The sequence below is a fragment of the Oncorhynchus nerka genome, linkage group LG1 (genome assembly GCF_034236695.1).
Source record: "Oncorhynchus nerka isolate Pitt River linkage group LG1, Oner_Uvic_2.0, whole genome shotgun sequence".
Classification (NCBI taxonomy): domain Eukaryota; kingdom Metazoa; phylum Chordata; class Actinopteri; order Salmoniformes; family Salmonidae; genus Oncorhynchus; species Oncorhynchus nerka.
Genome location: NC_088396.1, coordinates 21,018,203 through 21,035,446, shown reverse-complemented (window position 1 = coordinate 21,035,446; position 17,244 = coordinate 21,018,203). Strand labels below are relative to the sequence as shown.

The window sequence follows — 17,244 nt, the reverse complement described above, 5'->3', positions numbered from 1 at the left end:
TATAACATACAAAATCTAAAGGGATGTAACTGCAGTGCCACGAAAAAGTATTTGGCCCCTTTCTAATTTTCTCTACTTTTGCATATTTTCGATGCTGAATGTTATCAGATCTTCAACCAAAGGGAACCTGAGTGAACAAATAACACAAAAATGATATACTTATTTAATGTATTTTATAAACAAATTTATGCAACACCAATGCCCAAGTGAAAAAATAATTGCCCCCTTACACTCAATAACATGTTGTGCCACCTTTATCTGCAATGACTCCAACCAAACGCTTCCTGTAGTTGTTGATAAGTCTCTCACATCGCTGTGGAAGAAATTTGGCCCACTCTAGGTCTGCGCTAGTCAAAGTCCAGCCCTAATCCCAATTGAGAAGTTGTGACAGGACTTGAAACAAGCAGTTCATACTTGAAAACCCACAAATGTCGATGACTTACAGCAGTTCTGCATGGAAGAGAGGGCCAAAATTCCTCCACAGCGACATGAGACTGATCAACAATGACAAATATAGTTGGAGAGCAGGCCATTTTATTTTATTTCAAAAGTTGGATGGAATAGAAACTGTCAGGGCCTGGAATAAATATGTCAAGCTTGGTAATATATTCCTTTTGATTATGTTGATCCTAACCCGAGTGGCGCAGCGGTCTAAGGCACTGTATCTCAGTGCAAGAGGCGTCACTACATTCCCTGGTTCGAATCCAGGCTGTTTCACATCCGGCTGTGATTGGGAGTCCAATAGGGAGAAGCACAATTGGCTCACCGTTGTCCAGGTTTGGCCGGGGTAGGCCGTCATTGTAAATAAGAATTTATTCTTAACTGACTTGCCTCGTTAAATTAATGTACAATTAAAAAATAATAATACCTAATATATAGGGAGAGATCTGAACATGGAATCCAATCTGTTAAAACAATTGATTTTGTATGCCTCCTCCAGATTGCTTGGTATCAGTACACACAGGTATTTCATGTTTATTTGTCCATTTCCCCTTAAATGTACTTTCTAAGCTTGAGAAGTCATGATTATAAATGGGCATTATTTTAGTTTTCCCCCAATTCCCTTTGAATCTGTATACAGAACCATATGTGTCCAATGGTAGTGAAAGAAATGACAGAGAAAGTTCAGAGGAATAAAGTTAAATGTCATCTGCGTACAATGATTTCACATGTTGATCTCCACCAATCTACAGTGGGGCAAAAAAGTATTTAGTCAGCCACCAATTGTGCAAGTTCTCCCACTTAAAAAGATGAGAGAGGCCTGTAATTTTCATCATAGGTACACTTCAACTATGACAGACAAAATGAGAAGGAAAGAAAATCCAGAAAATCACATTGTAGGATTTTTTATGAATTTATTTGCAAATTATGGTGGAAAATAAGTATTTGGTCACCTACAAACAAGCAAGATTGAAAGGTTGAAAAATTACTCCAACCTAAGTGTATGTAAACTTCCGACTTCAACTGTACAGTCGTGGCCAAAAGTTTTGAGAATGACACATATTAATTTCCACAAAGTTTGCTGCTTCAGTGTCTTTAGATATTTTTGTCAGGAATACTGAAGTGTAATTACAAGCATTTCATAATTGGCAAAGGCTTTTATTGACAATTACATGAAGTTGATGCAAAGAGTCAATATTTGCAGTGTTGACCCTTCTTTTTCAAGACCTCTGCAATCTGCCCTGGCATGCTGTCAATTAACTTCTAGGCCACATCCTGACTGATGGCAGCCCATTCTTGCATAATCAATGCTTGGAGTTTGTCAGAATTTGTGGGTTTTTGTTTGTCCACCCGCCTCTTGAGGATTAAGATCTGGGGAGTTTCCTGGCCATGGACCCAAAATATCGATGTTTTGTTCCCCATGCCACTTAGTTATCACTTTTGCCTTATGGCAAGGTGCTCCATCATGCTGGAAAAGGCATTGTTTGTCACCAAACTGTTTCTGGATGGTTGGGAGAAGTTGCTCTCTGAGGATGTGTTGGTACCATTCTTCATTCGTGGCTTGTTCTTAGGCAAAATTGTGAGTGAGCCCACTCCCTTGGCTGAGAAGCAACCCCACACATGAATGGTCTCAGGATGCTTTACTGTTGGCATGACACAGGACTGACTGATGGTAGCGCTCACCTTGTCTTCTCTGGACGAGCTTTTTTCCGGATGCCCCAAACAATCGGAAAGGGGATTCATTAGAGAAAATGACTTTACCCCCGTCCTCAGCAGTCCAATCCCTGTACCTTTTGCAGAATATCAGTCTGTCCCTGATGTTTTTTCTGGAGAGAAGTGGCTTTTTTGCTGCCCTTCTTGACACCAGGCCATCCTCCAAAAGTCTTCGCCTCCCTGTGCGTGCAGATGCACTCACACCTGCCTGCTGCCATTCCTGAGCAAGCTCTGTACTGGTGGTGCCCCGATCCCGCAGCTGAATCAACTTTAGGAGACGGTCCTGGAGCTTGCTGGACTTTCTTGGGCGCCCTGAAGCCTTCTTCACAACAATTGAACCACTCTTCTTGAAGTTCTTGATGATCTGATAAATGGTTGATTTAGGTGCAATCTTACTGGCAGCTATATCCTTGCCTGTGAAGCCCTTTTTGTGCAAAGCGATGATGACGGCACGTTTCCTTGCAGATAACCATGGTAGACAGAGGAAGAACAATTATCCCAAGCACCACCCTCCTTTTGAAGCTTCCAGTCTGTTATTCGAACTCAATCAGCATGACAGAGTGATCTCCAGCCTTGTCCTCGTCAATACTTACACCTGTGTTAACGAGAGAATCACTGACATGTCAGCTGGCAGGGCTGAAATGCAGTGGAAATGTTTTTTGGGTGATTCAGTTAATTTGCAAGACAAAGAGGAACTTTGCAATTAATTGCAATTCATCTGATCACTCTTCATAACATTCTGGATTATATGCAAATTGACATCATACAAACTGAGGCAGCAGACTTTGAAAATTAATATTTGTGTCATTCTCAAAACATTTGGCCACGACTCTGTGTGTGTGTATATATATATTTTTTTTAATTAAAAAAATTCCTCTCTCTCCTACATAACTATATGTAATAAATATACACTGCACTGAACAAAAATATGCAACAATTAAAAATATTTGACGGAGTTAAAATTCATATAAGGAAATTAGTCATTTGAAATAAATTAATTAGGCCCTAATATATTGATTTCACTTGACTGGGAAGGTGAGCATTTTCCCACTGCAGTCAGGTCAAGCACCTGGTGTAGACGTCGACCACGCAGATGAGCTTCCTTGAGACGGTTTCTGACAGTTTTTGCAGAAATTCTTTGGTTGTGCAAACCCACAGTTTCATCAGCTGGCCAAGTGTCTGGTCTCAGACGATCCCGCAGGTGAAGAAGCCAGATGTGGAGGTCCTGGGCTGGTGTGGTTGCACATGGTCTGCCATTGTGAAGCCGGTTGGAAGTACTTCCAAATTCTCTAAAACAACGGATGCGGCTTATGGTAGAGAAGAACAATTAAAAATTCTCTGGTAACAGCTCTGTTGGACAGTCCTGCAGTCAGCATAAAAATTGCACGCTCCCTCAAAACATGAGACATCTGTGACATTGTGTTGTGTGACAAAATTGTACATTTTAGTTGCCTTTTGTTGTCCCCAGCACAAGGTGCACCTGTGTAATGATCATACTGTTTAATCAGCTTCTTGATATGCCACACCTGTCAGGTGGATGGATTATCCTGGCAAGGGATAAATGCTCATTAACAGGAATGTAAAACAAATTTGTGCACAAAAAGAGAAATAAGCTTTTTTGTGTGTATGGACATTTTCGGGGATCTTTTATTTCAGCTCATGAAACATGGAACCAACACTTTACATGTTGCGTTTTATATTTTTGTTCAGTGTGTGTGTGTGCGTGTGTGTGTATTTATATATATAATATGACTTATGATTCCATTGGTAACTCCATTGCCCAACTAGGACTAAATTACACTTTATTTATTTTATTAATTACAATTATTATTTTAAATTTTTTATATATAAAAATGTTAATGAAATATGGAACATACTAAATATCGAGGGAAACTGACCCTTGATGTTCTGATTTTTTTCTCATCAAATAAATCCACAATCTCATTTTGGTGACCATGTTTCTCAGGTGTTCTTTAAGAAAGACTCAACCCCTCACCCCCCCCACACACACACACACTTTAGGAGCAACAGAGCCTCCAGTTCCAGGGGAAGTGGAGGGCCCAAACAGTCAGAGGCAGCAGGGGCCGTCCAGACCAGAGAGGGACCCTCGGCAGAGAGCTCTGCCTCAGCGCAGGGTGAGGACTAGAGCGGCCTAGTGGCCATGATTCTTACTGCACTCTATGGGATACATTTACATTTAAGTCATTTAGCAGACGCTCTTATCCAGAGCGACTTACCATGTGTAGTACTGATCTGGTGGGCATGACTTCAAATATTGGATGGTTTTATTCAGTGGGTCACACGAAAACACCATTAGGTCCACTTACTTTCTGACATATTGCCCTGACGTAGACAACTGTTCAGTTATTGAGCCTCATAATGACCACATCTTTCTCGCTTTCTCTCTCCTCCTTCTATACCAGCAGCTGCGGCTGGTTTAGAGCCCTCAAGCCAGAGCAGGGTTGCTGCTCCCCACACCGACCCAGTGTGTGAGGCTGGGGGTGCCTCCGCCGCCTCTTCCAGCACCCAGGGGTACATGCCCACCCAGGCCCCAGCACAAGTCTCCTCTGTGGGGAGAGTTTGACTGCCTCGCCCCTGGAGAGGAGCCAGGGTGTGGGTGCGGAGGACACCTCTGGGGGGTGCAGGAGAGAACAGCCTGCTGGGGAGGGGGGGTATGGGGGTCCAACAGGACCAGGGGGGCAGGGGGTTCCAATGGGACCGGGTGGGCAGAGCCAACCCTCCCGTAGCAACCAGGATTCAGACGACAGTGATGACGACCCAATTCTTATCCCCTCAGCGAGGTACAGAGGAGGACAGGGACAGAGGTACGACTACAACACGGCAGTTCATATACACACACACACTATTTTGATGTATATTTTCTCCATGTTGTGAGGACTCCTTTTCTCTTCTTCTGTGTGGTTTATTACGATGATGATTCTGCTATACACATAGATCAAATTTCAGAGGATCAGCGGTAGGCGATAGGATGATCAGGTAACATCTGTGTGTTGACAACTTAAACATCTAACCTGCAAGGAGTGCAGTGCTCATAGAAAACGTGTAACTTCCAAAACTACTGCTACCATGAGTCCAAGCAACCCCCTGCGACTTGTAGTTTTCACCAGCATTATTAAGCCTTGTGTGTGGGCACTGTTGCGAAACACTAATCGTGTGAGCATGCATATGCATGTGAGTATCACCACCACCATTTGCTAAGAGGAGAGCTATTAGCTTCATCATCCCTGGCAGGTTACCTAGCGATATCACCAGGGTAACAGGCAACACCAGTGATGCAACAGCCAATGAATGAATGAATGAAGCCCTACAATCCCTGGAGAAAATGTAGATAATGCCTATGGTAATATAGCCAGCTTAGACTGAGTGTAGTACTTAGCTTACTCATTGTTTGCACACAACAAGATTGATAGGATAAAGATGTGTACATACTGTATATACAGTGCATTCGGAAAGTATTCAGACCCCTTGACTTTTTCCACACTTATTACGTTACAGCCTTATTCTAAAATTGTTGAACAATTTTTTTCTCCCCTCAATCTACACACAATACCCCATAATGACGAAGCAACATTTTTTGCAATTGATAAAAAAATATATAAAAAAACGGAAATATCACATTTACATAAGTATTCAGACCCTTTACTCAGTACTTTGTTGAAGCACCTTTGGCAGCGATTACAGCCTCTAGTCTTCTTGGGTATGATGCTACAAGCTTGGCACACCTGTATTTGGAGAGTTTCTCCCATTGTTCTCTGCAGATCCTCTTAAGCTCTGTCAGGTTGGATGGGGAGCGTCACTGCTCAGCTATTTTCAGGTCTCTCCAGAGATGTTTGATCAGGTTCAAGTCCGGGTTCTGGCTAGGCCACTCAAGGACATTCAAAGACTTGTCCTGAAGCCAGTCCTGTATTATCTTGGCTGTGTGCTTAGGGTCGTTGTCCTGTTTAGAAGGTGAACTTTCGCCCCAGTCTGAGGTCCTGAGCGCTCTGGAGCAGGTTTTTTATCAATGATCTCTCTGTACTTTTCTCTGTTCATCTTTCCTTCGATCCTGACTAGTCTCCCAGTCACTGCCTCTGAAAAAACATCCCCACAGCATGTTACTGCCACCACCATGCTTCACCATGGGGATGGTGCCATGTTTCCTCCAGACGTTACACTTTCTTTGACCTCATGGCTTGGTTTTTGCTCTGATATGCACTGTCAACTGTGGGACCTTATGTAGACAGGTGTGTGTCTTTCCAAATCATGTCCAATCAATTGAATTTACCAGTGGACTCCAAACAAGTTGTAGAAACATCTCAAGGATGATCAATGGAAACAGGATGCACAAGCTCAATTTCAAATCTGTATTTCGTTTTGATTTTTTTTATTAATTTGCAAATATTTCTAAAAACCCGTTTTTGCTTTGTCAATATGGGGAATTGTGTGTAGATGAGAGGGGGGGGAATATTTAATACATTTTAAAATAAGGCTGGAACGTAACAAAATGTGGAAAAAGTCAAGGTGTCTGAAAACTTTCTGAATGCACTGTACAAAACAACAAGAACACCTGTTCGTTCCATTACATAAACTGACCAGCTGAATGATACAATTCCTTATTGATGCCACTTGTTAAATCCACTTCAATCAGTGTAGGTGAAGGGTAGGAGACCAGTTAAAGAAGGATTTTTTAGCCTTGAGACATGGATTGTGTATGTGTGCCATTCAGAGGGTGAATGGGCAAGACAAAAGATTAAAGTGCCCTTGAACGGAGTATGGTAGTAGGTGCCAGGCGCACCAGTTTGTGTCAAGAACTGCAATGCAGCAGTGTTTTTCACCCTCAACAGTTTTCTGTGTGTTTCAAGAATGGTCCACCACCCAAAGGACATTCAGCCAACTTGTGGAACCCTTTCAACACCTTGTGAGTCCATGTCCCGACGAATTGAGGCTGTTCTGGGGGCAAAAAGGATGGTGGGGGTGCAACTCAATACTAGGAAGGTGTTCTTAATGTTTTGTACACTGGATAGATAGATGGATGCTTAGTATTCACTTCCCTCTCTGCAGATATAGAGTGAAAGATATTAACTGTCAATACTGTATATAACTTGTGTGTGTCTCTTTGTGTCGCTGCGTCTGTCGGCGTGTGTCAGACGCTCTGCTGCGGCCCGTATCCAGGAGTTGTTTCGTCGGAGGAAGGAGAGGAGAGAGATGGAGGAGAGCGAGACCCAGAATATCAGGAGACCTTCAGTCAAAATGGTCTACAAGGGACACCGCAACTCCAGGACTATGGTACGCTAATCTTCACTTCCGACTTCGGTTACTTCTGGTCCCTATTTTACAGCTGATTCTAGATCAGCTCACTTCTACCTGAGCCCCTACTGAAAACATCATGCGAAGAGCAACAAACTCATCATGGGCCAGATAGAGAGAAAGATTCTATTAGGACTCTCTGAAGAACTGTGACAATTGTTGCTGAGTGAACTCTAGTCCTGGTTTAATAGAGTAAGTAAGATATACACTACAGTTCAAAAGTTTGGGGTCACTTAGAAATTTCCTCGTTTTTGAAAGAAAAGCTCATTTTTTATGTCCATTAAAATAACATCACATTGATCAGAAATACAGTGTAAACGTTGTAAATGACTATTGTAGTCGGAAACGGCAGATTTTTTATGGAATATCTACATAGGTGTACAGAGGCCCATTATCAGCAACCATCACACCTGTGTTCCAATGGCACGTTGTGTTAGCTAATCCAAGTTTATCATTTTAAAAGGCTAATTGATCATTAGAAAACCCTTTTGCATGTTAGACAGCTGAAAACTGTTGTTCTGATTAAAGAAGCAATAAAACTGGCCTTCTTTAGACTAGTTGAGTATCAGGCACACCTGTTAATTGAAATGCATTCCAGGTGACAACCTCATGATGCTGATTGAGAGAATGCCAAGAGTGTGCAAAACTGTCCTCGAAGTATAGGGTGGCTACTTTGAAGAATCTCAAATATATTTTGATTTGTTTAACACTTTTCTTGGTTTACTACATTATTCCATATGTGTTATTTCATAGTTTTGATGTGTTCAGTATTATTCAACAATGTAGAAAATTGTAAAAAATAAGGAAAACCTTGAATGACTGGTACTGTGTGTGTATATATATATATATATAGAGAGAGCATTCAGAAAGTATTCAGACCCCTTGACTTCTTTCCACATTTTGTTACGTTACAGCCTTATTCTGAAATGAATTAAATAAATATTGTCCATCGTCAATATACACACAATACCCCACAATGACAAAGTGAAAACAGTCAGACCCTTTGCTATGAGACTCGAAATTAAGCTCAGGTGCCTCCTGTTTTCATTGATCATCCTTGAGATGTTTCTACAACTTGATTGGAGTCCAACTGTGGGAAAAATCAATTGATTGGACATGATTTGCAGAGGCACACACCTGTCTATATAAGGTCCCACAGTTGACAGGGCATGTCAGAGAAAAAAACAAGACATGAGGTCGAAGGAATTGTCCGTAGAGCTCCAACACAGGATTGTGTCGAGGCACAGATACCCAAACATTTCTGCAGCATTGAAGGTCCCCAAGAACACAGTGGCCTCCATCATTCTTGAATGGAAGAAGTTTGGAACCACCAAGACTCTTCCTAGAGCTGGCCGCCCGGTCAAACTGAGCAATCGGGAGAGAAGGGCCTCGATCAGGAAGGTGACTAAGAACCTAATGGTCATTCTGACAGAGCTCCAGAGTTCCTCTGTGGAGATGGGAGAACCTCCCAGAAGGACAACCACCTCTGCAGCCACTCTTCAGTAAAATGCACATGACAGCCTGCTTGGAGTTTGCCAAGTCTCTAATTGTCCTTGAGTGGCCCAGCCAGAGCCTGGACTTGAACCCTTTCGAACATCTCTGGAGAAACCTGAAAATAGCTGTGCAGCGATACTCCCCATCCAACCTGATAGAAAAAAATGTATTTAATCTATTTTAGAATAAGGCTGTAACTTAACAAATGTGGAAAAGGGGAAAGGGGTACTTTCTGAATGCATTTAACGTTCATTTATCTACGCCAATGATTTGTGTGTTTTCTGTAGATTAAGGAGTCGTGTTTCTGGGGAAACAACTTTGTGATGAGCGGTTCAGACTGCGGACACATCTTCATCTGGGACAGACACACGGGGGAGCACCTGATGCTGCTGGAGGCAGACAATCACGTAGTAAACTGCCTCCAGCCACACCCCTACGACCCCAGTGAGTTGTATTTATTTTGTATTCCTTATTTTACCAGGTCCGTTGACTGAGAATACTTTCTTATTTACAGCAATGGCCCAGGGAAAGTAACAAAACATAGTAAGAATAATAGTTAACATACACAATGTATGGTAGTGGTGGAGTAGGGGCCTAAAGGCACACAGTGTGTTGTGAATGTATTGTAATGTTTTTAAAATTGTATAAACTGCCTTAATTTTGCTGTACCCCAAGAAGAGTAGCTGCTGTCTTGACAGCAAATCCATAATAAATACAAATACAAATATTAAAGCTTGCTGTTTGTCAATCAAAGCACAATAAATAGCCTATGCGCCGCCACTCCGTGGCTGCATATTAAACACGCCAGGTTCCAACCTTAACTTTTTTTTGTCAGTGGCCCGATTGGGCCAGTTGGCCAAAAATCCACTGACCGAACAGCATTTCTACTTTCCCAGACATGGTGTAATTCTTAAATGCATTGGGGTCATGTAGGGCCTATAGATTGGTGGCTGGTCTCAAACAATCCCGCAGGTGAAGAAGCTGGATGTGGAGGTCCTGGACTGGCATGGTTACACGTGGTCTGCAGTTGTGAGGCCGGTTGGGCGTAATGCCAAATTCTTAAACGACGTTGGAGGCAGCTTATGGTAGAGAAATTAACATTCAATTCTCTAGCAACAACTCTGGTGGACATTCCTGCAGTCAGCATGCCCATTGCACGCTCCTTCAAAACTTGAGACATCTGTGGCGTTGTGTGACAAAACTGCACATTTTAGAGTGACCTTTTATTGTTCCCATCACAAAGTGCACCTGTGTAATGCATTTACATTTACATTACATTACATTTAAGTCATTTAGCAGACGCTCTTATCCAGAGCGACTTACAAATTGGTGCGTTCACCTTAAGACATCCAGTGGAACAGCCACTTTACAATAGTGCATCTAAATCTTTTAAGGGGGGGGTGAGAAGGATTACTTTATCCTATCCTAGGTATTCCTGAAAGAGGTGGGGTTTCAGGTGTCTCCGGAAGGTGGTGATTGACTCCGCTGTCCTGGCGTCGTGAGGGAGTTTGTTCCACCATTGGGGGGCCAGAGCAGCGAACAGTTTTGACTGGGCTGCGCGGGAACTGTACTTCCTCAGTGGTAGGGAGGCGAGCAGGCCAGAGGTGGATGAACACAGTGCCCTTGTTTGGGTGTAGGGCCTGATCAGAGCCTGGAGGTACTGAGGTGCCGTTCCCCTCACAGCTCCGTAGGCAAGCACCATGGTCTTGTAGCGGATGCGAGCTTCAACTGGAAGCCAGTGGAGAGAGTGGAGGAGCGGGGTGACGTGAGAGAACTTGGGAAGGTTGAACACCAGACGGGCTGCGGCGTTCTGGATGAGTTGTAGGGGTTTAATGGCACAGGCAGGGAGCCCAGCCAACAGCGAGTTGCAGTAATCCAGACGGGAGATGACAAGTGCCTGGATTAGGACCTGCGCTGCTTCCTGTGTGAGGCAGGGTCGTACTCTGCGGATGTTGTAGAGCATGAACCTACAAGAACGGGCCACCGCCTTGATGTTAGTTGAGAACGACAGGGTGTTGTCCAGGATCACGCCAAGGTTCTTAGCGCTCTGGGAGGAGGACACAATGGAGTTGTCAACCGTGATGGCGAGATCATGGAATGGGCAGTCCTTCCCGGGAGGAAGAGCAGCTCCGTCTTGCCGAGGTTCAGCTTGAGGTGGTGATCCGTCATCCACACTGATATGTCTGCCAGACATGCAGAGATGCGATTCGCCACCTGGTCATCAGAAGGGGGAAAGGAGAAGATTAATTGTGTGTCGTCTGCATAGCAATGATAGGAGAGACCATGTGAGGTTATGACAGAGCCAAGTGACTTGGTGTATAGCGAGAATAGGAGAGGGCCTAGAACAGAGCCCTGGGGGACGCCAGTGGTGAGAGCGCGTGGTGAGGAGACAGATTCTCGCCACGCCACCTGGTAGGAGCGACCTGTCAGGTAGGACGCAATCAAGCGTGGGCCGCGCCGGAGATGCCCAACTCGGAGAGGGTGGAGAGGAGGATCTGATGGTTCACAGTATCGAAGGCAGCCGATAGGTCTAGAAGGATGAGAGCAGAGGAGGATGAGAGCAGAGAAGAGAGTCTCAGTTGAATGAGTTGAAACCTGACTGATTTGGATCAAGAAGGTCATTCTGAGAGAGTGCGGGAGAGGGCCTCCGTGAGTTTTAGAGAAAAGAAAGAAGGGATACTGGTCTGTAGTTCTCAGTTGAATGATGCTAGTCTTGATAAACCAGGTGGATGGATTATCTGAAAAATTTGGAAATAATCGTATGGAAAAGAAGGATCTTATATTTCATTAAAACATGGGGCCAACACTTTACAGTTTATATTTTTGTTAGATAGCCCTAGGGGAGCCCATCAGCTCACACAGGCGAATAGGACAGGAGGACTCCAGATATAACAAACTGCACGACACATAAACTACTGCAGAGAGCTTTTGGCCCCAGAGAACCCAGGAAGGAATCAATCAACCCAATCAATCCCTATCCCAGTCTGCTGTTCCCTCATGCTTCAAAAGGGCCACCATTGTTCCTGTTCCCAAGAAAGCTAAGGTAACTGAGCTAAACAACTATCGCCCCGTAGCACTCACTTCTGTCATCATGAAGTGCTTTGAGAGACTAGTCAAGGATCATATCACCTCCACTGTACCTGACACCCTGGACCCACTCCAATTTGCTTACCGCCCAATTGATCCACAGACGACACAATCGCAATCACACTGCATACTGCCCTAACCCATCTGGACAAGAGAAATACCTATGTGAGAATGCTGTTCATCGATTACAGCTCAGCATTTAACATCATAGTACCCTCCAAACCCGTCATTAAGCTCGAGACCCTGGGTCTCGACTCCGCCCTGTGCAACTGGGTCCTGGACTTTCTGATGGGCTTCCCCCAGGTGGAGAGGGTAGGAAACAACAACTCCACCCCGCTGATCCTCAACAATGGTGCGTTCTCAGCCCTCTCCTGTACTCCCTGTCCACCCATGACTGCGTGCACGCCTCCAACTCAATCATCAAGTTTGCAGACGACACTACAGTGGTAGGCTTGATTACCAACATCGATGAGGCGATGAGGCGGCCTAGGAGGTGAGGGCCCTCGGAGTGTGGTGTCAGGAAAATAACCTCACACTCAACGTCAACAAAACAAAGGAGATGATCGTGTACTTCAGGAAACAGCAGAGGGAGCACCCCCTATCCTCGGTGTACGGCAGCGTAGCCTGACACGGTACAAATCTGTCGTTCTACCCCTGAACAGGCAGTTAACCCACTGTTCCTAGGCCGTCATTGAAAATAAGAATTTGTTCTTAACTGACTTGCCTAGTTAAATAAAAAAAATAAAGGTACACATCATGGACAATCTGAAATGGTCCACCCACACAGACAGCGTGATGAAGAAGATGCAACAGTACCACTTCAACCTCAGGAGGCTGAAAAAATGTGGCTTGTCACCGAAAACACTCACAAACTTTTACAGATGCACAATCGAGAGCATCCTGTCTGGCTGTATCACCGCCTGGTACAGCAACTGCTCCACCCACAACCGTAAGGCTCTCCAGAGGGTAGTGAGGTCTGCACAACGCATCACTGGGGGCAAACTACCTGCCCTCCAGGACACCTACACCACCCGATGTCACAGGAAGGCCAAAAAGATCATCAAGGACAACAACCACCCGAGCCACTGCTTGTTCACACTGCTATCATCCAGAAGGCGAGGTCAGTACAGGTGCATCAAAGTTGAGACTGAAAAACAGCTTCTATCTCAAGGCCATCAGACTGTTAAACAGCCATCACTAACATTGAGTTGCTGCTGCCAACATACTGACTCAATCTCTAGCCACTTTAATAATAAAACATTGGATGTAATAAATGTATCACTAGTCAATTTAAACAATGCCACTTTATATAATGTTTACATACCCTACGTTACTCATCTCATATGTATATACTGTACTCTATACCATTTACGGAATCTTGCCTATGCCGCACGGCCATCGCTCATCCATATATTTATATGTACATATTCGTATTCATTCCTTTACACTTGTGTGTGTATAAGGTAGTTGTTGTGAAATTGTTAGATTACTTGTTAAATATTACTGCACGGTCGGAACTAGAAGCACAAGCATTTTGCTACACTCGCATTGATATCTGCTAACCATGTGTATGTGACCAATAAAATTAGATTTGAGGTAGTCGTGGGCGACGCAAATTGCTTAAAACTGTAGGGAGAAGGCAGAATGCCACCTAGAGTTGTGAGAGCTAGCTAGAGGCTAGAGCTGAACTGCCTGTGGTAGCTACTAGCTAGCTAATTCATTCACTTCAGTCGAGAAGGAGTGAAACATTAGCTAACGTTACATTTCTGTTACACTACTAGCTCAGCACTGGGAATAAACACTAGTTGGTTTTTTCCCTCTTCTGTTAAGTCAAACAGCAGTTACTTTGCCAGTTACATCAGTCAACTAAAGAGTAGCCAGTTTCTTCTCTGCTTGTTTTTACAACTTGGAGAAAGCGCGCAACACACACACACTTACAGCAGCTGCCTCTGTTCAACTCTACCCCTTGCCAGTCTTAAGGCAGCCTTTCCTTCAAACAGCCTGTCCGTAAGCTCTGGTGGTGTCCACCCTGTCCTAAATCTCAGCCTATCCAACCACTCTTAGGCATACGCATTGCAATAACGGTGTGAGTAACACACACCTACCCTAGTCTTATCCCTACATCTAGTCTCACAGATACACCTCAACCACACCCCTGCGACCCCAGTAACACACATACCTACCCTTGTCTCACCACTATACCCACACCTCTACGATCCCAGTGAGTTTTTTTAGCTACATATTCAGCCTTGTGTAGAGAGCCAATAACACCCTACCTGATTCAGAGGGGTTGGGGTAAATGCGGAAGACACATTTCAGTTGTACAACTGACTAGGTATCCCCCCTTTAACTGTATCATACCCTATTGCCAATCATTTGCGTCTCCTGTCTGTTCCAGTTCTTGCCTCGTCAGGGATCGACTACGACATCAAGGTCTGGTCACCTCTGGAGGTGTCTCCATCGTTTAACAGAGTCCTAGCTGATGAGGTATGTTTGGTAAATGATTTATTCAATCTTAATGGCAGACGAGCAAGTAGCCTGGGGTGCACTTCTGTCATCCAGTAGAGTCCCCACCGTGTGGGACTTCCCCTCTTCTCCATGAGCTGTCACAACAGCTGACTGGGGACGCCTTGCCCCAGGAGGCTTTACCTATCCTTCTCTGTTCTCTTCTCTCGATCATCACTCCTCCTCCCCCCCCCATGCCCTCTTCTTTCTCCTTCGTCACCCCTTCTCCCTCTCACCCGTCCCACTCCCAACTCGTCAGTGATAGAAACCACATTCTCTTTGAAGCTTCTGACAACCGAGATGATGAATTCAGAGATCAACTACAAGGTTCACTGGTATATTTCACTTTCTTTCACCCTCTCTCTTTCTCTCACACTTATTCTCTCTGTAGGTGATCACGCGTAACGAGTTGATGCTAGAGGAAACCAGGAACACCATCACAGTCCCAGCATCCTTCATGCTGCGAATGCTGGCCTCCCTTAATCACATAAGAACGGGTACACATGCTCTTTCACTCACTGACATTTTGCTCGTAGTTTAGTGATATTAACTATATGTGTGGCTTTTGCGAATTGGTTAAAATGGTGCTTTGAAAAGCAGTTGGCCAATGAACCAATAGAAAGTGCATGTGGAAGTATTTATGTTCTTATCGATGTACTTTGGGACCATTGAGCCTGGGCTGAGTAAACCGCTTACCACCGGGAGGTTAACTGGTTCATTCACTCAATTACCAGCACCCAGTTATGATGCTTCCACTACAGACTAGGTACAGTAGGAAATGGGATTTAGGCTGCGTTCATTAGACACAAAATGGAAGAAAACCGTCTGAAATAGGGTAGAATTACCTGGCCATTTTTGTTTTCCGTATGCCTTAATGAACATAACCCAGGGGTTTATTACACACTTTGTTTTTCATTCCTTTCCTCAGATCGCTTGGAGGGCGACCGCTCAGAAGGTTCTGGACAGGAGAACGAGGATGAGCAGTAGCTGCTCAGATGCCATTTTATTTGAAAAATAAATCAAAAACACTTTTCTTTTGCTCTAAAAAGCACTTGAAGATCTTGAGATTTGTTACAAGTATTATGTAGAATATTTCCTTTTCTGAGCATTAGTTACATTTGTAGCCCTCTTCTTTTTTTTAAGATGACTTTCTTACTGGTGTGTCTGTATGAGAACTGCATCGAGAAAAATAACTGTGTGAATGCAAGCGCAAAGCCAGGCAATATATATATAAAGAGGGGAATATTATTTAGATGACTGGTGCGTGAGGATGTTTAAAGTGCAATATTATTTTTGTCAGGAGCAAATGAGCTTTGATCAGTGTTACGATGTGACATTTCTTATTTGTAGTGCAAGGCTGAGAACTCATGTTTATATACCGTATTTGCAATTGTGTATGTAAACATAAGAATTATGCTTTAAATAAACCATGTTGTTGTTGAAAAATGTCTACGTATGCCTGTCTCAAAGGTATAAGTATGTCTTGTGATTCTGTCCTGTAACAGTTATTACACAGGACAACTGAACTCCCCTCTCGGCGTTGTTGAAGGATCCACACAACAGTTTAGGGATCCTGAATGTCGCCCAGGTTACAGGACAGATGGCTTGTGTAGCTGTTGACTGAAGCACGAACACAGTATGGCCCGTTTACTCCATAATGTATAATTAGTTTTAAAAGAGAGGACTCTATATACTGGAATAGAGAAAGTGACTGGTAGCAGGATTAATAATTGTGCAAACAAGGCTGAAAAGTGACTGGTAGCAGGAATATAGAAATGCTTATGGTAATATACAGTGTACAAAACATTAGGAACACCTTCCTAATATTGAGTTGCACCCCGCTTGCCCTCAGAACAGCTTTAATTCGTTGGCATGGACTACAAGGTGTTGAAAGTGTTCCATAGGGATGCTGGCCCATGTTGACTCCAATGCTTCCCACAGTTGTGTCAATTTGGCTGGATGTCCTTTGGGTGGTGGATCATTATTGATACACGGGAAACTGTTAACCGTGGAAAAACCCAGCAGCGTTGCAGTTATTGACACTCAAACCGGTGCGCCTGGCACCTACTACCATACCCTATTCAAAGGCACTTTAATATTTTCTCTTGCCAATTCACCCTCTGAATGGCACAGATACACAATCTATGTCTCAAGGCTTAATACTTATTTAACCTGTCTCCTCCCCTTCATCTACACTGATTTGAAGTGGATTTAACAGGTAACATCAATAAGGGATCATAGCTTTCACCTGGTCAGTCTGTCATGGAAAGAGATGTTCTTAATGTTTTGTACACTATATTCATGAAAATAGAAGTGGCCGGTAGCAGGATAACAGATGGATATTAATATATACAGGTGAACAGGAGTAATAGGAATCAGAAGCAGGATAGCATGAATAGGATAGCACTAATGGCAATCAATGAAAAGCAGTGTAGTAGTAGTACATCTAATCAATAATCAGTGTAGGTGTGAGGGGGGTGGCCAGGGGATGGAAGCTGTTGAGTCTGTTGGTCTGAGCCTTGATACCTGGTACCGTCTGAGAGCATGGAGAACAGTCCATGTCTCAGGTGGCTGGAGACTTTGGACATTTTCCAGGCCTCTCTAAGAGTACCTACATGGAGAACAGTCCATGTCTCAGGTGGCTGGAGTCTTTGGACATTTTCCAGGCCTCTCTAAGACTACCTGGCATGTACGTCC

At 43.9% G+C, this 17,244-nt stretch overlaps 1 pseudogene; it reads left to right on the top strand.

Annotated features, from left to right (window-relative positions):
• The window catches only part of LOC115114518 (DDB1- and CUL4-associated factor 6-like), a 77,033-nt pseudogene extending 61,040 nt beyond the window's left edge, over nt 1–15,993 (top strand).
• The last annotated feature ends 1,251 nt before the right edge of the window (nt 15,994–17,244 follow it).